Here is a 26603-nt window from a genome sequence, read left to right on the forward strand (position 1 = left end):
ATCAGCTCTTCCCTGCATGTTAACGTGGAGAAAAAACGTGAAAGAATTGTTTACATTTCGCGATAAATTTACACTAAGTACGATGCACAGATGACGGTTTCAATCTAATAGTGTTCCCGTTGCACATAAGGGACTTACTTTTATTAATCTGATCTCGTAATTGCAACACTAGAGATTTTCCTGTTGCTGTTTTCTTATATCAGCAGTTCGGATTTGTGTTAGTATGCAGTTGGTACTGGTTACATGCTACTGATAAAGCTCAATGAGGCAGAAATACTCACTGTGCAATTACTCCGCCTCAGGTGGACAATTTTCGTCTGCTAATGATCTACTTGTGCTTTAAACACAGTACTACCATAAGAGATATTATCTCCAGAAGAATACAGCAGTAAATTTTCCCCTGTGATGAATATGCATATGGTATGATATACACTTGGGTATTTTAATGTAATACTGCTTCTGTTACACCTCACTCACACACACACACATAAATACATGCATACATACATACATTCATACATATATATATATATAAATATATATATATGTATATGTATATATATATATATATATGTATATATATATATATACATACATATAAACAGAGAGGCACAGAAAAGAGAGAGAGAGAGAGAGAGAGAGAGAGAGTGGAGGAGATACATCGTAGAAAATACAAATCTGTCATACGTAAATTCATATCTAAATAATAAAATTCTTGCACACATACAAACATATGTAAATATAAGGAGACACAGACATAAGTATATATAGAAGCCTTGAAACACACATATACATGCGCCCGCGCTCGTACACGCATACACCATCCAACACATACACATATGCATAAGGCATACACATATATATGTATACATGCCCACACACACACACACACACCACACACACACACACACACTATCATCTAGACACTCTGAAGATGTGTGTGGAAATTTTACAGAGTCATTTTCTGCTGCTACTGATGCTGCTGCTGCAGATGGTAAAAATTAATAATAATAATAATAATAATGATAATAATAATAATAATAATAATAATAATAATAATGATGATGATGATGATGATGATGATGATGATGACGACGACGACGACAACAACACCAACAATAACAACAACAACAACAACAACAATAACAATAATAATAATAATAATAATAATAATAATAATAATAATAATGATAATAATAATAATAATAGTAATAATAATAATAATAATAATAACAACAACAACAATAATCGATAATGTTGCTACTGCTGCTGTTACTGCTGCTGTTACTGCTACGATTGCTGTAACTGATGATGATGTTGATGGTGGTGATGATAATGATGATGATGACGTCAACAACAATAGAACTAATAAAAACGTCGTATATTTGGCTATTTGATTGAACGCCCATGAGTTAATTCATTTAGAATAATTTCATATATATAGAAGTAATCTTTAGGACAGCTATATTCAATAACGTTAATGAGATAATTCATTAAATTATTAATTAATTGCTTGCACAAGGGTGTTAACCGGACACTTTCATTTACTAAAAGATAGAGCGACATCTATGTCCTATCAATATCTTGCTAAATACATAATAGCACACACACACACACATATACACATGTACACACGCTTTACACGTAAGAATCAAAAGTTTATTGAACCAATAAGGGAGCGTCTATGTATAATTTGTTTCCAGCCTTTTCAGTTCAAACTTACTTAGACTTAAGTGCCCCCACGTCTAACAGAACCGTTGAGCAGCCGCCCACATTGCATCGTACCATCGTAAGTTTACCAGCTGTAGGTCCATCCTGCGGCGTATTCTGTGCCGTTGCTCCTAAAGTTAACACTATTTCAAATTTACATTTTAAATTTTCTCAAATTTTACATATTAAACCTTTTACGTAGCTTGAGGTTTAACGGACAGCATTCTAAACTGAAGCTCAACTTCTTGCATTTAGGAGAGAGACTCTAAATGGAGCTGTCACTGTTGACTGGTAGCCGAGGTCTACGGAATGTAGTGTGGGTCACCTTCACTCAGGGAGACCTGGGGGTTGTTCGTCTTGAGTCTCCTCCGCCTTAGCCGTTGGCCGTAGCTGCAGCTTCTCCATCCGCCTTAGTGGTGCTGTGTTAAAAGCACCCTCTTGTATGCTTTAGCTTGCAAGTTCAGATGATGCTTCAGTGCGTGACACTTGGAACGATCACATGAGAGATTTAAGGCGTATGAGCTTGTGATCCCTGTCCAGCCTACCTTTCAAGCGACCGTGTGCTAGATACCAAAGCACTCAGCTTTTCTCAACAAAGGACCATTTTTATTCTCCTATGAATCCTCTCTCTCCATCTATCTTTGTAATATCTGTCTGTCATTACTCAAAAGGTTGATTTTAGTAACTGAAAATCTATATCATCAATTTTAGCAACTGTTAACAAAATTCTTCCCTTTTATCTCTTATTTAAAGCTATGTATATATAACCAAATGCGAAACTAAATAAACAATTTTGTATTACACAAAGCACTTGTTTAATGAGATGACTGATGCTTCTTTGATAATATCATATTCTGGATTTCAGGTCCGATGAAAGAGAGATTTAAGCGTTGACCATGTTTTAAAAAGCGTGAAACGAATATTTACCATTTCTACAGATTTGAAAATAACTTATTTTTGTTGTATATCGATAGAGTCATTATGTCAATATTAAACAAATGCACTGGTTCTATTTAATTTTTTTATTTGTTAATTGATTAACTATTTACCCAGTTAATAAATCAAATATTTGATTAATCGTTCGAACAATCAATCATTCAGATTTGTCAAAGTCCTTTCGTCGCCATTCATGACATCATCAATGAAACCCATTTCGAAATCAGGTCTGCTTCAGGAAACGCAAAGAAAACAACAAAGACAAACCTAACTGATTGACTGATTGACCGAACGATTAATCAAACGACCGAATAGCAAATTAGTTTAAGATTTAACCAAATCACAAATAAATGAAAAAAAATGCAAGGAAGTGAAATAGAGCCAGTGCGTGTTTAAATTGGCATAATACCACCCGAAGTATGTTTCAACACACGAGTTTACATCAAGAAAATAACTTTGAAAATTGGAAAGTTTATCTTATCTGCTCTGTTACGTGTAAGTTACATTTGACAAACCCTGCACTTCCTTGAAATTTTGAATGACTTTTACTAGTTCCCAGTTGTACATTTGCTGGTCCCCAAGGGATCTGCGAATTCGTTGGGTGCTAACTGGTACTTAACTTACTAAATTTCCTTTACACTTACGAAGCTAGACAATGAAGTTTTATCTACAATAAACATCAAAAAACTCAGTGAAACCTGGCTGGAATGCCTTTGATCATGTAGGTAACCCAGTGCAAACTTTGTTTGTAAAATTTCAATTTTTTTAACAAATATTTATATATATATATATATATATATATATATATAACCCCAAACCCTCCCCTCCCAACTCTATGGCCTTGGTCTTCAAGAAGGCTATCTACATGCTAGAAATAACAGCCAAATTTCACAAAACTGCGATAACATAATGAACACATAAAGCACATTTTTTTTCGTTTTAGTGGCCGGGCGCTGTTATGACCCTTTTACTGTTTCACTATAATACATACAGAAACAGACAAAGCAACCGTTCATTTTCACTTTTAGACGGAGGGATGGCGAAGAGGAGGGAAATTTTGGGTCGGAGTTTTTCGTAACAAATTTGAAATTAAAATTTGAATTTGTGTTTATTTTTTCCATATTCTTAATCTCTGTATTTTCCCACTTTGATTGATTGAAAAAAAAATTCGAAACGAGATAATAAAAAAAAACCACTTTAATTTCACGTGAATTACTTTGTCATAATATTGCGAGAAATTACTCTGAAAGAAATCTTTGCAGAAAGGTAGATTGATTAAAAATTTCTTTCATTATATTACCGCAGTTTTGTGAGATTTGGTTGTCATTTCTAGCCTGTGAATAGCCTGCTTGAAGACCAAGGCCGTAGAATTGGTAGGGGAGGGGGTTGAGGTATATATACATATATATATATATATATATATATATATATATTATATATATATATATATATATATATATATATATATATATGTATATATATTCATTTACTATTTTATTTATTTATGCATATTTTTTTGTTCAAAAATTGAAATTTTACAATTTGTTTTCACAATCGTAATCTTCGTATTTTCCTATGCATTTCGCAAAAAAAAAGGGAAAATGAAGAGAGGGGTGGTAGGGGTTGGAACTGAAAGTTTTAAAATGCGGTTTTTGAAAATATTTTTTCTCTGAATCGGATCTTCCATAACCAAAAACGTGGGATTATACATAACTACTTAAAGTAGTTATATATGTAATTATACATAATTATATATGTATGTATATTATATCATATATCTATATATATTATATATATATATATATATTATATATATATATGTATATTCAAATGTGTGTGTATTTGTTTATTTTAATTTTATATTTATATTATTATTATAACTTAACATTTGTACTTTATAATCACTGAGGAAGCCTAGAGATTTATACAAGTACCTCAATCCACTTGAGTAATATATGTAGAATGAGGTATTTTTATATATTGGCTGAAACAGCTGTAAGTTATTTTACCAATATATATTCATGTTTTTTATAATCATTACTGGTATCCTTATATATTACTATATTTTATATCTTGTATCTTATATGTAAAGATTAATATGCTATACGTATGTATGTTATTATAATTATCAGTTTAATAAATAAATAAGTTAACATCTTAATGTCCAGAAGTTGATGAACCACCAATTGTTCTCCTCCATTTTCTTATTTGATATATATATGTATGTATGTATGTATATATGTATGTAGGTATGTATATATATATATATATATACATATATATATATAATATATATATATATATATTATATATATATATATATATATATATTATATATATGTATGTATGTATATATGTACGTATGTATGTATGCCTTTGTGTGTCTGTGTTTGTACCCTCATCATCGCTTGACAATTGATGTTGGTGTGTTTAAGTCCCGTAACTTGGCGGTTCGGCAAGACTGACCGATAGAATAAGTACTAGGCTTACAAAGAATAAGTCCTGGGATCGATTTGTTCGACTTAAGGCGATGCTTCAGCATGGCCTATATTCGGGTGGCTAAAACAAGTAAAAGAATAAAAGAATATGTATATATATATATATATATATATATATATATAATTGGTGGCTTTCCATCGGTTGCGACGACGAGTGTTCCAGTTGATCCGATCAACGGAACAGCTTGCTCGTGAAATTAGCGTGCAAGTGGCTGTGCACTCCACAGTCACGTGTACCTTTAATGTAGGGAGATTCAGCGTGACACAGATTGTGACAAGGCTGGCTCTTTGAAACACAGGTACATCAGAAACAGGAAGAAACAATGAGGGAAAGTTGTGGTGAAAGATTACAGCAGGGTTCGCCACCACCACCTACCGGAGCTGGAACCCTCGTTGTCATAACTGACGGAGTACCACAGTATGTATACCTATTGTTAATAGTGGTTAGCATGCATAAATAAGTCATAAGATATAGCATATTTAAAAAAAATATAAGGGTGTATAAAATACTTTTATACACGTTCTTGTGTTATAACAGTGTGCCTCATGAATTCTTGTATTCGTGGTTTGGGTTTTAACTGCCCTTTTTAGCATGCCAAGGGCCTCGTTGCTGTGTTTTTTAATACACTCTTATATATATATATATATATATATATATATATAGGCGTAGGAGTGGTTGTGTGATAAGTAGTTTGCTTACCAATCACATTGTTCAGGGTCCAGTCCCACTGCCTGGCACCTTGGGCAAGTGTCTTTTACTATAGTCTTGAGTCGACCAAAGTCTTTGTGAGTGGATTTGGTGGACGGAAACTGAAAGAAACCCGTCGTATATATGCATATATATATATATGCATGTGTGTGTATATGTTTGTATATCTGTGTTTGTCCCCCCAACATCACTTGACACCGCTACTAGTGTGTTTACGTCCCCGTAACTTAGCGGTTCGGCAAAAAGACCGATAGAATAAGTACTAGGCTTACAAAGAATAAGTCCTGGGGTCGATTTTCTCGACTAAAGGCAGTGCTCCAGCATGGCCACAGTCAAATGACTGAAATAAGTAAAAGAATAATGAGTAAAGAGCAGAGTATATATATATATATACACGAATAGACATCTTAAAAATATATAGACACGATCATTTTTTAAAGATATATATGTATATATATGTGTGTGTATATACAAACAGATGTGTGAATGTGTTTGTATGTTTTTGCCAGAGTGTAATTTTATGTGCGTGCGTCTTTACGTCAAAAGGTATAATTACGTATGTATAAATTATATTCATACGGTCGCTGGTAAAGGGGAAGATGTGTTAAACAGTGGAACAAACTCTTCGTCATGCAAAGGTGCGTCTATTTTCCCAAATGCGCAACGTTGAGAAAATATTAAACAGATGCGGCGAAGGAAAATGCTGGTACTTACAATGTATATTCCCTGATAGAGTATGAGCCTTTGCGTATATAAATATTTACATATGTCCATAAAGGAACATACAGGTTCTCTCTCTTATTATTTCTTCCTTTCACACGCACACAATCTCTCTCACACCCTCTCTCTCCCTCTTTCTCATATACATCCGCACAAATGTACATCTAAGTGTGTGTGCGTGCAAATATATATATAATGTGTGTGTGTGTGTGTGTGTGTGTATGGAAACGTGTGTTTATGAGTTGTGTATATATTTGTGGGCGTACGTGAACGTATGTAGTAGACGGAAATAGAATATTAATTGATAAAACCGAACGCTCCGACCAGACTGGAGGGTTGAAGGTGAATAATGTTGTAACCCCATTATATATACATATACATGTATACATATATATATATACATATATATACACACACACACACAAACACACACACACACACACACACATATATATTATATACGTATGTATGTATTATGTGTGTTTGTATATATATATATTCATATATATCTTTATATATACACACAGATGGGGTTTCGTATTTTCTTTGTAATAATTCTATATGCTTATACACCCACATGGTGTACCGTTGCCACAGGTAGGTTAAACCAGTCTAATGTTATTATTAAATACCATTCCCCTCTAATAAAGTCATCAAGGAAATGATTTAATTGACATCAAAGGACCTCAGGGGAATATATACGCCCAGGTGTACGTCGTTATATATACATATATACATATACGTAGCCATGCATATATAAATACGTGTATTTGTTATATATGTGCATGCGTGTGTATAAATAGGTTCTATGAATGAGTGTATCATTCAGTCTTTATATTATTACGTCTCTCAAAACCGGTCTTGTTGTTTATGTAGCACCACTTTATGATACGATACGTTACTTAGCAGCTCGACAAATTCAATAAGACGGAATAAAGCCCCTTGCACTACCGTAGTCGAATGATTCAGGCTAGTAATAGAATTTAAACCCATGCACACACACGCACACACACACACACACACACACACACACGCACTCAAAGCATCCCCTAGAATCCATAAGCACATATAAAACACAAGGGTATATTTTTCTCCCTAAAGAGATTATGATCAGGTCATATAAATATAAATTTAATATTTACTTAATATTTACAGAGTATTAATTGAAACAGCTGTAAGTGAAGATGATTAATTTTCTGTTAATAATAAACAATCTCCCTTTTTCTTTTTCTTCTATTTGATATATATATATATATATATGTGTGTGTGTGTGTGTGTGTGTGTGTGTGTGTATTGTTTATATATATAGAGAGAGATGCATACGTACATACATAGATACACATACATACCTACATACATACATACATACATACATACATACATACATACATACATACATACATGCATGCATGCATACATGCATGCATGCATACATGCATACATAGACACACATACATACATATATAGTCACACAGACATATATACATACATAGACACACATACATAGACACATACGTATGTACATACGTACGTATTTGTTATATTTATGTCAGTAACATTTTCTACTCCGTTGAATAGCTAAATAGAACATTGCCCTTTCCTCCAGGCGCAGCTAGTAAAACAAAATTGCTATAGACGATTTCATTTACCAATTGCTTTGCTGCAAGATGGTTCACATTCATTAATTCACAACTCTATTTTTATTTATTTATTCGTCCATTTACCTACATATTTATTTACTTAGAGAAGGAGAGAGAGAGGCAGAAAGTGACATAGAGAGAGTGACTGTGAGGAAGGGAGGAATTTCTTTATGCGATAATATTGTGTAGTCTTCTCTCTGTTACTCTTATATACAGTTTCCGTTGATCACGATTCATCTAACGGCATTTTCTGTGAAATTAATACTTAGTTTATTGAAATTAGCTCTCCTTCACTTTGAGAGTCTATAAAATTAGATCACTTACTTAAGCATCATCCTCCCTCTGGAGCAGAACCCATCGACAATTTTCTCCTATGTTCTTGATTGTGGGCTGTCTCTACTGTATCTCTCTAGATCGATCCCTATTTTTTCAACTCTACCTTAGTATCCCGCCTCCAGTTATTTTATGACATCCTCTCATTTGCCTCCGTGAAGTTTCGGTAGGAAATGCAGGATATTTGGTTCCTTTCGGATTTTGTTGCACTGCATCATGTTTCCCTTTCCTGTTTCAGGCCTTGTGGATTTAAGATCGCCATCGATGATTCAGTAACTTAGCTATTCTTCTTGGTGGCGATGTTTCTCCTATACAAGCCCATATTTATTTCTGTGAAGAATGTTTCCATAGCCTGATGTCTATCCCTTCATCCATCCAGCATAAGGGCCCCTACCAGAAGCTTGCGCACCGCTACCATAGCATTTGGGATCATTGAAACCCACAGGCCACTACACCATGAGGACAAGGAGCTTGTCGCGAAAAATCTGACAGGCCTAATCGTGTTCACTTTCTTTTTCCAATTGTGAGTAAAATTCCAATTCACGGAGAATTTCTACCGTATGTTATTCACTACTTCACCACCAACTCCAATTTTCTTCTTTCACACGATTATTCAATCTTCATACATTTTAAACTTTTTTATCATCCATATAAATTTCGTTTATTTTATTTCATTTTATTTCATTTTATTGTGTCGTTTCCTCTGTCGTCTGTTCTTTTCATATTCCGGCATTATGTTCTTTGTCTTCATATTCTTACTGCTGTGTATTTCATAGTAATGGTATTCAGATGAATTCTTTGAATATTTTGAATGTTTTGAAATCACTTTCATTATAAAACTTAGCATTACTGTTCAATGTTCATTTCTTAGATGAGGATCTGATTTGTGAAGCTTGTAGTTGTAATATGATACCTTTCTGTTTCATTGAAAAAAACAAAACAAATACGTTAAACATTATAAATTCTATGGAGTATGTCATCTGCTTTGTAAACACGAGCGTTTTACTTCATTATACATAGAAATATAAACACATACACATACATACATATATTTATATATATGAACTCAGGTGTGTGCATATATATATATATATATATATATATATTATATACTCATATAATTTCACACACACACATGTCTCTCTCTCTCTCTCACTCTCCTCTCTCTCTCTATATATATATATATACATATATATTTACATATATATATATATATACAATATATGTATTTATGTATGTACGTACGTATACAATAGAAAAATATAATTCTCAATACGTTAGAGAATTATTAATATTTTATACACAACACGTTGAAAATAAGACACCATATAAAATTATATATATGACAGTAATGTTTCCTTGAGGAACTGGGACCATTTCTATCGATAGTGGCTCTCTCAGACATGCCCTTAGTCGCAGAGTTAGCCACTCCCACCAGCTACACAGGTGGTGAAGGACCTTTAAAACATACTTAAAACAACAGAATGACTTGCGTGCAATATACAATTGGGCTGACGAAAATGGTATATAGTTCAATGCTGAGAAGTTTCAAGCACTCCACTATCGACTCTCAAACTGATTACAATTGGAATACACAGGACCAGTGGGTAATGCTATCCCAGTGTTAGAATCGGTGCGTGACTTGGAAATCCGCATGAGAAATGATGAAACGTTCCATGTGCATATTGCCAAGATAGCAACGTTGTGCAGGCGAGTAGCTGGATGGATTCTTAGATAATTTAGGATCAGAAGGATTGATATTTAGTTATTCCAGTGAAGAACTTTTGTCCTCAGTCGTCAGGATTACTGCTCCTAACTGTGGTCACCGCAAAGCGTGGCACTGGTGGCAAGACTTGAGAAGAAGATTGACTCAGTGAAACAGATAAGCAACTTGGAAGAGACTAAAAGAACTGAAATTCTATGCCCTAAAGGGAAGGTAGTGATATACATTGGAAGACTCTGGAAACTCTAGCTCCCAACTTTGGAATTAAAAGTTATATTAGCCACCGAATAAGGACACAGTACTGCAATAGCTTGGGTTTCAGGGAACCACAACTGTTGAAAACCATGCGGAACATCCTCAGAGTTTTGCGAGGTGTAGATGTGGCGATTTTTACAAGAAACATCTGGACAAATCTCTATGAGAAATCCCAGATTAACTTACATCGCGGCATATGGCACAAAGAAGAGCGGTTCCAGCCAACTTCTTTCTTCACCAAAAGCAGTACAGAAAGGAGACCTGAACACATTGAAAGCAGTGCTCCAGCATAGCCCTAGCCCTAAGATTAAACCAGTAAAAGATAAAACATATACATACATGCAATCATACATACAAGTGTGTGTGTGTGTGAGTGTCAGTGTCTGTGTCTATGCATGTGCGTGTGTGCATGTGTATGTGTGCTTGTATGTATGTTTAAATAACTTCAGTGTCTCTACATACTTGCTTAACTCACTTAGAAACAGCAGTCAATCATCCAGCAAAACAAAAGCACGAACACTAAAATAAGGGTATTCGTTAAATAATATAGGGGACACTAAGAAAGGGAGGATATGCTTGAATGAAATGCTTTTCATCAAAGGCCAGCGCGATAAAGATTGACCTAGTACGAAACAACAACAGCAACGAACACCAAGAAATACTCTGTCTGAAGGTGTGGTGTGCGTGGGTGTATGTATGTGTGTGTGACCGTATGACAGTGGAAGCGAAAACTGAGGAAGTTATACGACAAGGAAAATTCCTCTCTTGCGTGAATGAATTTATATGACACTTGGTTAGAAGCCCGATATAGCTGGTTTTTGAATACTATTAACATAAGAGCCGGTTTCCATGGCGTATAAATTGCCCACCTGAACGGTGGGCAATTTTCCCACTAGAGTTCTGGACCCCAGTAATGAACTCATTTGCATACAGCCACTCAGATCTTACCTTGAAAATTCACATACTCTGTACTACTACGGTACAGCCAGTCAGGCATAAAATGATGTATGCCACTCTATGAGTACAGCATAGCAGGTCTCACATAAGCACCGCATTCTCCACGACAATATATATATAGTTAATCCAAACATCAAAACACAACAACGCGAGGACCTGGAACAAGTATAGTATTATTGGACGCTCAGGAAAGAAGGAAAGAAGGAGAGATTAACGTTTCGAGCGGAGCTCTTCGTCAGAAACATAGGAAAAGGAAAGATCCAAAGAAGGGAAGATGGAGGAAAAAAATCGCCAACAGTACACACGCGGTCACATTTTCAATATTACGACGAGCTTCCTTCAGTATCCCTCAACCAAATCCACTGACAAAACTTTGGTCGTCTCGAGGCTATAGTAGAAGACACTTGCACAAGGTGACACACAGTGGTTGGTAAGCAAGCTACTTACCACACAGCCGCTCCTGCGCCTTAAATTTCACATTTGACACCGCTATTAACTCATTTAGAATAGTTAGATTTTACTATAATGCACATTTTCCACTGAACTCAACCAGACTATTTTTGTGATTAGGTGGACCCTAGTTTGATTGGTTATATGCAAATGAATTCATAACTGGGGGCCGTAACTCTTGTGGGAAAACAGATTGTGGACGGGACGCCAGATTACACATTTTTGCCGGCTGAGTGGACTGGAGCAATGTGAAACGAAGTGTTTTACACAACGCGTCGCCCGCTCCAGGAATCGAAACAACATCATTACGAACATGAGCACAATACTCTAACCACTAAGCCACGCACCTCCGTATGCATACACTTGGCTCAGGTGCTGCTCTGATTCTGGGATGATATCTTCGTTTGCTTTCCCAATTAGACGATAATACATCCAAACACAGAAACACACACATGCATGCATACATACATGCATAGATACATACATACATACATACATACATACATACATACATACATACATACATACATACATGCATGCATGCATGCATAAATGCATACATACATACATACATACATACATACATACATAAATACATACATACATACATACATACATAAATACATACATACAAACATGCATACATGCATGCATGCATGCATACATGCATACATACATACATACATACATACATACATACATACATACATACATACATACATACATATAGGGGCAGCCGTGGCTGTATGGTGAATAGTTTGCTTCCCAACTACATGGTTCCAGGTTCAATCCCACTGCGTCTCGGGTGAGTGCATTCTACGTTAGCCTCGGGCCGACCAAAGCCTTGTGAGTGGATTTGGTAGACGGAGACTGGAAGAAGCCCGTTGTATATGTATGTGTGTGAGAAAGAAAGAGAAAGGGAGAGACAGACAGACAGACAGACTGACAGAAAGGGCGTTTGTATCTGTGTTTCATAACCGGTGTTGGGTGTGTTTATGTCCCCCTGTGTAACTTAGCCGTTCAACAAAAAGGAAGAAATAAGTACCTGGCCTCAAAGAAAACATCCTTGGCTCGTTTTGTTCGAGTAAGTCCCCTCATGGTGGTGCCCCAGCATGGCCACAGTCTAATGACCGAAATGAAAAAAGATAGAAGATGAATTTATATATATATATGTATGTATGTATGTATATATATATATATATATATATTATATATATATATATATATATATATAAGTGTATACACACACATATATATATAATATGTATATACACACACATATATATATAAATGTATATACACCCACACACATATATATATATATATATATATATATATGCGCACACATACATATATACAGACATCTCAAAGTTATATAGACACTTCTCCCTTCTTGCTACTATATACATATATACACACAGGAATGTTTACACGCCCATACATATACATGTTTATACAGAGATGTGTGTGTATGCGTTGGCAAAGGTAAGTTTGTATGTAGGCATGTAATACGTATGTACGTTCTTGTTTTGTTGTGAGTTTTTTATGTGCTTCGTTTCAAAAGACGTGGTACTTTCAGGTTTGTTCAGTATACGTGACCCTTTTTTTTATTCTTTTTACAAGAATAATATTCAATAGACATCGTCTATTGCACTCTGGTCACCAACATAAACATTGGTAAAAGCGTAAAGTTAGGTGGAGAATAATTTTCAATAATAGAGTAAGAGAGCAAGATGGAGGAGGTATATAAAGGAGGATTAATACTTAGGGTGAGTGGAAGTAATACACATTTGTATTAAGAGCATGCGTCAATCTATAAATGCGTCAATCTATTTGCTTATTCTCTCTCTCTCTATCTATCTATCCATCTATCTATCATTCTTTCTATTTACATTTATCTACTTATTTCTCTCTCTCTCTCTCTCTCTCTCTATATATATATATATATATATTATATAATATATATATATATATACATGTGTATGTCTGCATATACATACGTATATAAACAGGTAGGCGCGGTACCAAAAGTGAATGTGCAGTGTGTTTGTTTGTGGTGTGTGTGAGTGTGCGTGTATGTGTGCGTATGTGTTTGTGTGTGTGTGTGTGTGTGTGGTGTGTGTGTGTGTGTGTGTGTGTGTGAATTTCGGAAATGTACCTCTGTAGGAAGTAATTTCAAGTTTGTTCAAACTAAACCAATTACAGAGTGGTATACACATATTAGCCATTCACAAGTTCACAACAACTGTTAACGTCACTTAGACAATTTTTTTCGTCTCAAAATTTTCGTCACACTAACTGCTCCTTGATCACTAACACGGATCAACTGCCTACTGTGTTGTATACAGGGGTTGGACAAAATAGTGGACGCACCTTAAAATTTCAAACAAATTTATTTTTAAATGAGGTAGATTTTTACTGCAGTCTAAACGCTACAAAGCGTTTGTTTTTGAAAACAGTGTTTTTCTGATTGCAGCCCTCCTGTGAAATCTGGCTTTGTGCAGCTCCCGGCGAACAGTTTTTGTGGAAACTGGGATCTCGAGGTGGTCATTTGGCTCTGCAGTAATTTTGGGAGCAGTACTTTTGTGATCCTTTCTAACAATTCGCGTAAGAGTCCAACGGTCCTTATCAGAAGGTTTTGGTTTTCTTCGGCAGTTTTGTTTAGACGAGGAAGTTTTTCCCTCTTTCTCAAAGGCTGTCATTATTTTCGAGCAGTACTTCTTTATACAACAAACATTTCGGCTGTTTCCGTTTCGTTAGCGCTTGCCATGCCAGGACCAACAATTTTACCTCTTTGGAATTCCCATAGATCTGTGATTTTAATGAATTTTACTTACCTTTTCCTGATGATTTCTGAAAAGAAACAACAATATTAGCAAAACATATTAAGCAATACTAATAATAAATTTTTTTTTAAAACTTAGAAATAAACAAGCTTTTATAGACTTTTGAAAATTATGATGCTATGATGCTAGGTATTTCCATTATTTTGTCTAACCCCTGTATATAAATGTGTGTGTGTCCGCGTATGGGTGTGTATTGATGTTTCGGCTTAAAAATAGTAGTAGCAGAGCCTCGTATGGAACAAGCTCGTTGGCTTAGTAATAACTGTTAAATTTTCGTACCGCGTTTTTAGTACTTGCTAGTTTGCTTACTGTAAGATCAGCGGGTGGTTGTCGCTTGTTTATTTATACATTTTTATACAAACTAGGACGAATGACTTCCATGTCTACAGACAGGTATAACTATTACTGATGAAGGGTTATACCCAGAAACCAGCTGGTCTATTGGTTCCTGCCAACGATGGATGGGAGTTGTTTGCTCTCTTGTTTGCAATATAACAGACACAGATAGTGTGTCGTTAACCAGGTGGAGAAGGTGTCCTCCTGGGGTAAAAAAAGGTAGTAACATTGTTCTGTATGAAACAACCTGGTTGCGGTAGTAATAGTAGAGTCACTACTTGCATCTCGCATACAGATTTTAGAACAAGCTACTTTACTGTATATATTATATATATATATATCGGAGTAAATGTACTAAGCAGTGTTTACGTATAATCACAATTTAGGTTAGATGAAATATGTTTGTCACATATTTCAACTGTTAAAGGCCCAATACACTGCAGTTACCGTGGAGAAAAAATCTCTCTTATGGTAAAATGTATGAAAACACCCCATTCGTTCAGTGTCGCCGTCTCGGGAATCTCAGACATCGATGTTTGGAGTATAATGACCCTTGTCGATGAGATGTACCTAGTTGAAATATGTGACAAGGATATTTCAACTAACTTAAATTGTGCATATATATATATATTCTTTATTCGTGAATTAAGGCTACCATTGGTTTCATGTTAAGAAGAGTATGAATATATTCGAGCATTTTAACAATTTTCCAAGCCGATCACATGGAGAAAAGTGTTCGCCTTCATTTTGGAAGCGATTGTTTACTAGAATGGAGGCGAACACCTTTCTCCATGTGATCGACTTGAAAATTGTTAAGATATTTGGATATTTTCCTATTCTTCTTAACATGAAATTAACGGTAGCCTTAATTCGCAAATAAAGGAATTATTTATCCACCAATGCGGTGCTGCGCACTCATTCCAACGTTCTACATTTACGTGTATATATATATATATGAGAGAGGGCGAGATGGTGAATGAAACTTCGGATTCACTCACAATACTATTCTTTCTATAGAGTAATAAATTTGTACTCTACCACATATATTTAGTAATCCTTCAATTTAATCTAAAATATAAAAACGAATATTAATACGTTTCCTTTTGTGTGTGTATACATATATACATACATACATTATACATCCATTGTTCATGTGTATCAGGAGTGGGCACACGTATTAATCCATTTCCTCCTGTATTAATGTACTTTTTCCTATAAAACTTCTTATACACCTCGTTCTTCTCTCGTTATATAATAAAATACGTCCCTTTACGCTCTGACTTTAAATTATGTCATGGGTGAGTTTGCATTGAACTTTTCTGCTAGTCGATAAAATGAATACTTTCGGGATCTTGATTTAATCTGCATAAACCGCGCCTTTAAATGTGATTGCCTAGTGAGATGCCGAATCCGTAGAGTTGCATTCAAAAAACTTGGTGCTATTTTACCTTCATTTTTTTCCCCAATCTATTTTCAAAACCTGTGAGGTTTGCGGTTTGTCTCTACGTTTAATCTTTCCGAGAAGATCAAACATAGAGGAATGTATATGTGTGCGTGCGTATGTGTGAGTATATGTGTATATGCATGTATATGTGTATATACATGTATACATACATACCTACCTACATACATACAGACAGACAGATAGTTATATATATATATATATATATATATATATTATACTTTACTTGGAAAAGGATGCGTGGCATTCGATCATATAGTAATATCAATAATAATAAAAAAATATATGAATATATACATACATATATGTACATACCTACATATATATGTATATATACATGCATATATGAGTACAGGACATAAAAAAACGTTGAAGACAACTAGAAACGAAAAGATAAAAACAAAAATATAGAAGCGAAAATATTTTTCGAACAACGAAACGAGACATGCAACGTAAAGACTATTCCTCTTCTTCAGTTGTCTCTGTTTCATCTACTCTGCGTTATCCACATATATATGTATGTATGTACATATATGTATGTATATGTATATGTAGTTCATATTCACACAAAAAAGACGAAGGCAGGTGGAGGGACAACAAAAAGGGGAATTAGTTTAACGCTCGTGAAAAATTGAAAAGCCTTTTACGTTTCGGGCATACGCTCATTGACAGAAAGGAATGAGAGAAACAATGGAGAAAGAACGAAAAAAGAAACGGAGAGAAAATCTGTGTAGAGTTCTTATATATATATATAGATATATTATAATATATATATATATATATATATATATATATATATATATATATATATATAGATATAATAAGAGATGAAATAGCACAAAAGTAAGTATAAGACATTTCAATTTGAAAGGGAATTTAATAAAAATGATTTTAAAAAATTATATAAAGAAATATTACCGTTTCGATGTATCTCATCTTATCAAATATCAGACAAAATTTGAAGTAAAAACAGTTTACCTTCTGTCTGGAGGTCAAGAACATATACATAGGTGCACACAATCACACACATACAGATATAGGCGCAGACAGGATAATGTGGTAAGAAGTTTGCTTTGCTTCTCAATCAGACAGCTTCAGTCCTACTGCGAGGCATATTGGGAAAGTGTCTTTTCGTAGAGCCGAGGAGCGACCAAATCCTTCTGAATGGATTTAGCAAACACAAATTGAAAGAGGCCCGCAGTATGTGTGTGTGTGTGTGAGTGTGAGTGTGTGTGAGTGTGGTGTGTGTGTTTGTGTGTGTGTGTGTGTGTGTGTGTGTGTGTGTGTGTGTGTGTGTGTGTGTCTGCATTTCTCATCACTGCTTCACAAGTGGTGTGTGTGTGTGTGTGTGTGTGTGTGTATGTGTGTGTGTGTGTTTATGTGTGTGTGTGTGTGTGTGAGAGAGAGAGAGTGTGTGTGTATTACAGAGATGTACTTGCATAGCAAGTGACGTGATCTGAGATTGTGTGCTGAAACAAAAGCAATTGCAGCTTGGAAGGTGTTTATGAGCCATTTAAAAACACACAAAAGCTGTTAGATTCACTTCAACATTTAAATTTATTTTGCCCAATTTTTTTTCGTTTTTCTTCGTCGCTTTGGGACCGCGGCTTCTTCACTGACAAAAGATGCAGCACGGAATTTTGCCAGTGAAAAGGTCGTGCTCTCAAAGCGACGAAATTATATATTGGAAAATTAAATTTAAATGTTGAAGTGAATCTAACGATGTTTATGTCTTTCTGACGTGGCTTACAAACACCTTCCACGCTACAGTGTGTGTGTGTATGTATGTATATATATATATATATATATATACATATATTATATACATATATACATATATATATATACATATATATATATTTAAATATATATATATATATATTATATATATATATATATATACATGTATATACATATATATATATACATATATACATATATATATACATATATATATACATATATAATGTATACATAATATATATACATATATGCATATATATATTTTTATATATATTTAACCACACACAGATATAATGTATATGTTGATACACACGTGGCGCAAAATATATATATATATATATGTATATATATATATATAATGTTGTGTGTGTATGAGCGTAGGGATATACGTATATAGGTATATGTGTAGAAACGTGGCTTCGTGGTTAGCGTGGTGCACTCATGATTATTAGACTTAAGACTTGAATTCTGGACGAGGCAATACTCATTTCTCATTGCTCCAGTTGACTCAGATGGTAAAAAGTGAGTTACCCTGCGGTGGACTAGCGTCTCATCCACGGCGAGTGCCGTACATACACGCCAAAGAATCCGGAAAACATGCCTATGGCTCATTAAGGACATTTGATCCTTTTATTTTATGCATTTGCGCGCGCCCATGTATGTGTAAGGTTATATGTGTTTGAGTGTGTGTGTGCTTGAATACGTATTTGTGTATGTACGTGAGTCTGTATATACGTACGTACGCATGTACTTACGTATTTATATATTTGTTTATGTATGTATTCTTTTCTTTATTCCTTTACTTGTTTCAGTCATTTGACTGTGGCCATGCTGCAGCACCGCTTTTAGTCGAACAAATCGACCCCGGGACTTATTCTTTGTAAGCCTAGTACTTATTCTGCCGGTCTCTTTGGCCGAACGGCTAAGTTACGGAGACGTAAACACACCAGCGTTGTTTGTCAAGCGATGTTGGCGGGGGGGGGGGGACAAACACACACACATACACACACACATATATATACAACGGGCTTCTTTCAGTTTCCGTCTACCACATCCACTCACAAGGATTTGGTCGGCCCGAGGCTATAGTAGGAGACACTTGCCCAAGGTGCCACGCAGTGGGACTGAACCCGGAAGTTCAGCAATCTACCTACCACACAGCCACTCCTACGCCTATGTGTATGTGTATGTGTATGCACGTATGTTATTGAGCTATCGAGATATGCTCTTCCATTTTCCATTCATAACATTCTCTCTCCCTACCCCTCAACCCCTCTCTCCCTCTCTCTCTCAGCCCCTAGCTCTCTTGAGTATTCCTCTTTTCACATGCCCCACGGAACTCACATCTTTACGTCTCAGTTCATTTCTTAGTGTGCTGATATGTACGAGTGTGTGTATGTGTGTGTGTTTATGTGTGTGTGTCGCATGTGTGTGTGTATATATGTATGTTTGTATATATAAGTATGTGTGCGTGCGTGCGTGCATGATTATGTATAGGTATGTGATCTATATATAAAATAAAAGTGTTCCAACATTTTGTGAGAACGTTTTTTTTAATATATATATTTACATACATATGAAGAGAAAGAGAGAGATGCACAGATATACATACACACACACATATCGGAAAGTATATAACATAAGCTACCTACCTGTATATACATTCAAGGGGGGGAAAAACCAATTGAGAGATTTTTATCGCATTTTATTATCCTTATATTGCGTTTAATGTCCTTATTGTTTGTGGTCTGAAAGGAGCTTGGGAAACGATTGAAACGGGTTTTGTGATAAAACGTTCCAGGGTGAGGGAGAGGTAGCAGCAGGGTAGAGAGAGGGAGAGCCGTGGAGGTAATAATAGGGACACACAGCTGCGAGTCTTTTGATCTTTACGGCCCCTTTTCCGATAAACTCAGGGTAGAGTAGAGTAGAAGGAACATTGGAAATAAAGAAATTTATCATCATCATCATCATCATCATCATATTTATTATTATTATTATTATTATTATTATTATTATTATTATTATTATTACTATAACTATTTTTACTTACTATCATTCTCCTTCTTCTTAATATTATTATTATTATTATTATTATTATTATTATTAGTAGTAGTAGTAGTAGTAGTAGTAGTAGTAGTAGTAGTAGTAGTAGTTTTGTTCTAGTTATCGTTGTTTTAGTTGCTGGGTCATCGACCATAACGATGACGACGACAACGACGACGATGATGATGATGATGATAATGATGATGATAGTGATAGCAATGGTGTCGGCAATGGTTGACATTCACATACTTATTTACATATGGGTGGTATTTATGCGAGCGTGCGGACATTTGAATTTACAAAGTAAAACATAAGCACTCAATACAGAACTAGAGTATAAGCTATCTATAAGCTATATATATATATATGGATGTATGGATGGATATGGATAAAAGAGATTTATTCCGACGCGGGGAAGAATATAGGAGGGTTGGTTTTGGGATTGAAAATGCACCTAAGTCTTAAGACGAATTTTCGCTGTAAATTTTCTTTTAACAGATTTATTAAAATACCATACGGGTTTCAAAGATTTTTTTCCTTTTTCAATGGTAAATAAATCTGTGTGTGCGCATATACATATAATACACATACGCGCGCACTCGCGTGTGTGTATTATACGCATTATATACATACATACACACACACACACACACACACACATACATACATACATACATACATATATATATATATATATATATATACAAAAAAGGGACAAGAACGCAAAACATCCAGACAGTTTGGTGAAACAGAAAAAGGAAAACAAAATATCCAGACAGACGATACAAGGAAAACAAGGAGGGATCATTCGGAGTTTTCTAGCCTCACTCGAGTTCCAGATTATCTTTGCAACTTCGGCTGGTAATACTCGAGATAGATCCAATCTGGCCAGCCCCATGGAAAAATAAGCTAAGAGCATTACATTCCTTGGAATAAAGCAGCGAATGTATACGAAACAAGGACGGAAAAAAACCCAGAAATGTTACACAAATATAAATAACAGGACATAACAACAGGTGTCTTTCGACTAAGAACGAATTTAAGCTGGCGTGTATGGAAGTAAAGCCTTACGGCAGGGATATATGATTTAACAGGCACATGAAGGAATATAGGTGTTGCACGGACAACAAGAAAGAAACGTCAGGCCTGGCCGAACACCGGTCACGTGGAGAGAGAAGATAGAGAGAGGTAGAGGCAGAGGGATAGAAGAATCAAGGAAGGGTGAGAGAAAAATGAAACACAATGAAGTGAATATATATGTATATACATATATATATATATATATATATATATATATATATATATATATATATATATATATATATACTAGCAGCATAGCCCGGCGTTGCCCGGGTATGTAAGAGCCCCTAGTAGGCAACGACTAATCCCAATCTAGTCCTTTCCCTCTAGGGAACGAAGGCGCATGTGTAGGTTGCAATGTCTTCTCTTCACTCCCAAATAACTATCAAACAGCTATCGATAATTCAACCCAACCAATTCCTACCAGGAAGAAATTACATTCAAGACTTTACCCCCAACACCACCACTTCTGCTAATAGCTGCTGCAGCCGCAAGTTATTCGAATCCTTTTTTTGTTTACACTTTCTTTATAACTACCACCCCAAACGTTTTACCCTAAATTTTTTACGTACCCTAAGGGTCCTCGGACGCTACTTGCAAACTCTTGGTTTATTATAAACCGCTTTTGTCGTGTGCATCAAAAAACCTTTTCCATTCGTTTGTTCAGTTTGGTCACTTTGACTTTTTCGTTGTTGTCACTCACATTGCTGCCCGCTTTTTTGCCGTTTTTGTACATTTTTATACATTTTGGGATACTTACCCCACGTGTTCCGAGAGTTAAAAAGGTCGAGTTGCGTCCCCTAGACAGTCTGTAGAAAATGTGTTGCGTATAAAAAGCTTAGATTCTCGACCCATGTCGAATTTATCGATTTTTTTTCAGAACTGGGGGAACATTTCAAAATTTTCACTGCGTTAGTTTTGAATTATGACATTGGGCTATGTGTGTGTCAAGTTTCATCAGAATCGGTTGAAAGCCATGGTCAGGGTGACAGACACACAGACACACAGACAGACAAACTGCCGTTTATATATAGAGAGATATATATGTATGTATATATACACACATATATATATGTGTGTGTATATATATATACATATATATATATATATATATTATACATATATATATACATAAATATATGCGTATGCATGTATGCATATGTGTGCGCGTGTGAGTTTAATGAATATACGCGCACACACCATTTAGTAAAACTCCTGTGATGCCTTGCGTCCTACAACAAGACGCTGCCTCAGAGCATCATTACCCTCACTTCCTTCAGAACGTAAAAGGCCGACAGCGTATTGAAATGTTACAGTACTTAAGAATTTTGTTGCTTTAGGGTCAACATAAAATACTGATAAACGATTATGAAAACGCTTTAACCCTTTAACTCTCAGACTGTTCCCACAAATCTAATACTTATTTATCCACATCATTTTTAATTATTCATGCATTATCTTATAGCTTTGAACCTTTCGATAATGTGATTGTTTATTTTTAGAATGACATTGTAAGATAGGAGAATGACACTGGGTCTGGTCAGTTTCAGCTTAAAACTGGTGGAATATTTGCGCTAGAGATGACTGGTTTAAATACTAGAATGTTAATAGAAAAGTTTACATTGGAACACAGTCGTGCTTTAGTATAACGTTTGAAAGAAAAAAATAATAATTTACCCCCCCCCCCCCGCCAAACAAAAGGAAAACGAAATCCTTTTCCTTTTTTTTTTTTTTTTACTTGTTTCAGTCATTTGACTGCGGCCATGCTGGAGCACCGCCTTTAGTCGAGCAAATCGACCCCAGGACTTATTCTTTGTAAGCCCAGTACTTATTCTATCGGTCTCTTTTGCCGAACCGGTAAGTAACGGGGACATAAACACACCAGCATCGGTTGTCATGCAGTGCTAGGGGGACAAACACAGACACACAAACATATACACACACACTTATATATATATATTACATATATACGACAGGCTTCTTTCAGTTTCCGTCTACCAAATCCACTCACAAGGCATTGGTCGGCCCGGGGCTATAGCAGAAGACACTTGCCCAAGATGCCACGCAGTGGGACTGAACCCGTAACCATGTGGTTGGTTAGCAAGCTACTTACCACACAGCCACGTAGAAAATAGTGGTTTAAAAGTTTAAATTCGTTAGCGGAATGCATTCATGTTACATTAAACAAATAACAGTAGTTCGGGTATGAAGTTATTAAAAAATTCTCTGGTGTTTCTATCATATCTGGTTATCTCTAGATAGACATATTTCTTCGCAGTTCCGATAGATACTGCTTGTTATTTTTGTGGACTACAATATGGTACATCAAAAAGCGGTCAAACTCCCGCGCCAATTTTCCAAGAACCGAAACAACTAAAAGCAAAGAACATTGAAAAAAAAATGGCAGCTTATCTAATCAGACCTCTAATTCCCATTCGGCATTTTGATGAGACGGCCACGTGATGTTAAATGAGATGAACGATGAATGGAAATTTCTTGAGACGTCAATCGTCACCAAAAGGTCAAAGAAGACAAGAAGATGGGTGACAAGTGAAATGAGTCCGTCGGTGATACTTAAACTGACTTCCTCCGGAAGTGTGATGTCCTTTGCACGCGGCGATTTTCTTGGGAATGTCTCTTTTGATGCCTTAAGTGATATCATATATCCAAAACCACGCACGTGTGTGTGTGTGTGTGGGTGAGTGTGTGTGCATCTGCATGTATGTGTGAGTGCGTGTGCGAGTGTGCATACGTGTATGTGCGCGTATGTGCGTATGTGTGTGCGCATGTGTATGCGCATGTGTGTGTGTGTCCGTGAGACTATATCAGCCTCTCTCCCTTCTCGCACACTTATTCTGTGTATGTGTGTGTGCTTGTCTTAATGTGTGCCGCATATGTGTGCGTGTTTACGTCTGTGCATGTGCTTCTGAGTGTGTGTGTGTGTGTGTGTGTATGTGTGTGTCTGTGTGTGTGCGAGTGTGTGTGTATGTGTGTAACTCGCTTTTGCGACATGTTGAAAAAATCTCTAATTCCCATACACAGAAACATAATGAGACAAAGGAATGTATGTATATATATATATATATATATATATATATATATATATATATATATATATATATATGTGTGTGTGTGTGTGTGTGTGTGTGTATGTATGTATGTATGAATGAATTTAAGTAGTTATGTATGTACGTATGTACATATGAATGAATTTATGTATTTATGAATATATGTATTATGTATGTATGTATGTATGTATGTATGTATGAATGTATTTATTTATGTACATACGTATATATGTACATATGTAACTATCTATCTTTCTTTCTTTCTAGCTCTCTGTCCATCAATCTTGTCTATTTATATCTATATGCATATATAGGTAAGTATATATGTGTGTGATTGTGTCTATGTGTGTATGCGCGTGTGTGTATGTGTTTGTATACGTGTCTATGTATGAGTGCGCAAATTTCTATGTTCATGTATTTGTGTGCCCTTGGCTATATACATACATACATTATACATATACATATACATATACATATACAATACATACATATATATATATATATATATACATATATACGACAGGCTTCTTTCAGTTTCCGTCTACCAAATCCACTCACAAGGCATTGGTCGGCCCGGGGCTATAGCAGAAGACACTTGCCCAAGATGCCACGCAGTGGGACTGACCCGTAACCATGTGGTTGGTTAGCAAGCTACTTACCACACAGCCACGTAGAAAATGTGGTTTAAAAGTTTAAATTCGTTAGCGGAATGCATTCATGTTACATTAAACAAATAACAGTAGTTCGGGTATGAAGTTATTAAAAAATTCTCTGGTGTTTCTATCATATCTGGTTATCTCTAGATAGACATATTTCTTCGCAGTTCCGATAGATACTGCTTGTTATTTTTGTGGACTACAATATGGTACATCAAAAAGCGGTCAAACTCCCGCGCCAATTTTCCAAGAACCGAAACAACTAAAAGCAAAGAACATTGAAAAAAAAATGGCAGCTTATCTAATCAGACCTCTAATTCCCATTCGGCATTTTGATGAGACGGCCACGTGATGTTAAATGAGATGAACGATGAATGGAAATTTCTTGAGACGTCAATCGTCACCAAAAGGTCAAAGAAGACAAGAAGATGGGTGACAAGTGAAATGAGTCCGTCGGTGATACTTAAACTGACTTCCTCCGGAAGTGTGATGTCCTTTGCACGCGGCGATTTTCTTGGGAATGTCTCTTTTGATGCCTTAAGTGATATCATATATCCAAAACCACGCACGTGTGTGTGTGTGTGGGTGAGTGTGTGTGCATCTGCATGTATGTGTGAGTGCGTGTGCGAGTGTGCATACGTGTATGTGCGCGTATGTGCGTATGTGTGTGCGCATGTGTATGCGCATGTGTGTGTGTGTCCGTGAGACTATATCAGCCTCTCTCCCTTCTCGCACACTTATTCTGTGTATGTGTGTGTGCTTGTCTTAATGTGTGCCGCATATGTGTGCGTGTTTACGTCTGTGCATGTGCTTCTGAGTGTGTGTGTGTGTGTGTGGGTGAGTGTGTGTGCATCTGCATGTATGTGTGAGTGCGTGTGCGAGTGTGTGTGTATGTGTGTGTAACTCGCTTTTGCGACATGTTGAAAAAATCTCTAATTCCCATACACAGAAACATAATGAGACAAAGGAATGTATATATATATATATATCTATATATATATATATATAGATATAATATATGTGTGTGTGTGTGTGTGTGTGTATGTATGTATGAATGAATTTAAGTAGTTATGTATGTACGTATGTACATATGAATGAATTTATGTATTTATGAATATATGTATTATGTATGTATGTATGTATGTATGTATGTATGAATGTATTTATTTATGTACATACGTATATATGTACATATGTAACTATCTATCTTTCTTTCTTTCTAGCTCTCTGTCCATCAATCTTGTCTATTTATATCTATATGCATATATAGGTAAGTATATATGTGTGTGATTGTGTCTATGTGTGTATGCGCGTGTGTGTATGTGTTTGTATACGTGTCTATGTATGAGTGCGCAAATTTCTATGTTCATGTATTTGTGTGCCCTTGGCTATATACATACATACTTATACATATACATATACATATACATATACAATA

The sequence above is a fragment of the Octopus sinensis genome, linkage group LG7 (genome assembly GCF_006345805.1).
Source record: "Octopus sinensis linkage group LG7, ASM634580v1, whole genome shotgun sequence".
Taxonomy (NCBI): Eukaryota; Metazoa; Mollusca; class Cephalopoda; order Octopoda; family Octopodidae; genus Octopus; species Octopus sinensis.